The 1,086-nt window shown below is 39.0% G+C and overlaps 1 pseudogene; it reads left to right on the forward strand.

Annotated features, from left to right (window-relative positions):
- Positions 1-248: 248 nt before the first annotated feature.
- LOC124554275 lies at positions 249-366 on the forward strand (annotated as a pseudogene).
- Positions 367-1,086: the final 720 nt, after the last annotated feature.

Raw genomic sequence — 1,086 nt, forward strand, 5'->3', positions numbered from 1 at the left:
CTTTCTGACAGCACATCAAAAGAGACACTAAAAGATGTATACTTTGCCCAGGCAGAAGCCTTACTGCAATATGGCATAATATTTTGGGGAAACACATCTGCTAGCAAAAGTTGTATTATACGCCAAAAGAGAATTATAAGAGCCATAGAAAATGCTGCATCAAGAAGCTCATGCAAGCCCTTATTCAAGAAACTACATATCCTTCCACTACCATGTCTGTAAATTTTACAAGTAATCATATTTGTAAGGCCAACGGCCTTGCCGCAGTGGTAACACCAGTTCCCGTCAGATCACCGAAGTTAAGCGCTGACGGGCTGGGCTAGCACTCGGATGGGTGACCGTCTGGCCTGCCAAGCGCTGTTGGCAAGCGGGCTGCACTCAGCCCTTGTGAGGCAAACTGAGGAGCTACTTGATTGAGAAGTAGTGGCTCCAGTCTCGTAAACTGACATACGGCTGGGAGAGCGGTGTTCTGACCACATGCCCCTCCATATCCGCATCCAGTGACGCCTATGGTCTGAGGATGACACGGCGGCCGGTTGGTACCTTAGGGCCTTCATGGCCTGTTCGGGAGGAGAATATTTGTAAGGAAAGTCTTAAAAAATAGCAACAATCTTGTGTCAACTAACCAGGGTATTTACCTGTATAACGCAAGGAGAAAGCAGGACATACATGTTCAACATACACACACTCATGCACACATTCCGTAATAGAAATATGACATGATAATTTTTCAGTCAGAATTGAGCATACTAATGTTTTAATTGAGTCAGATAATGGAATTGTAATTACAACTATACAGAAATGTAAAGTTTTACTCATACAAAATTTAATTAATTTAATCTCAGCCTTTCATTCAATAAAACTAATCCCTCTGTTCATCTGAAAATGATAGGGTGAATATCCTTTTAGTAAGTAAAATGAAAAATTGCAAATTAATGAAAGATATTGTTGTAATGATAAAACATGTAATTTATAGTCTTAATAGAAACACATTCTTTGCTGTCTTTGTATGAAATTATTCACTTTTATTTCATGTAAATTTCTGTGTAATTTGGGAAGATGTATGTAAAAGTTTTAAGTGTTAAA

The sequence above is a fragment of the Schistocerca americana genome, chromosome 11 (genome assembly GCF_021461395.2).
Source record: "Schistocerca americana isolate TAMUIC-IGC-003095 chromosome 11, iqSchAmer2.1, whole genome shotgun sequence".
In the NCBI taxonomy this organism is placed as follows: domain Eukaryota; kingdom Metazoa; phylum Arthropoda; class Insecta; order Orthoptera; family Acrididae; genus Schistocerca; species Schistocerca americana.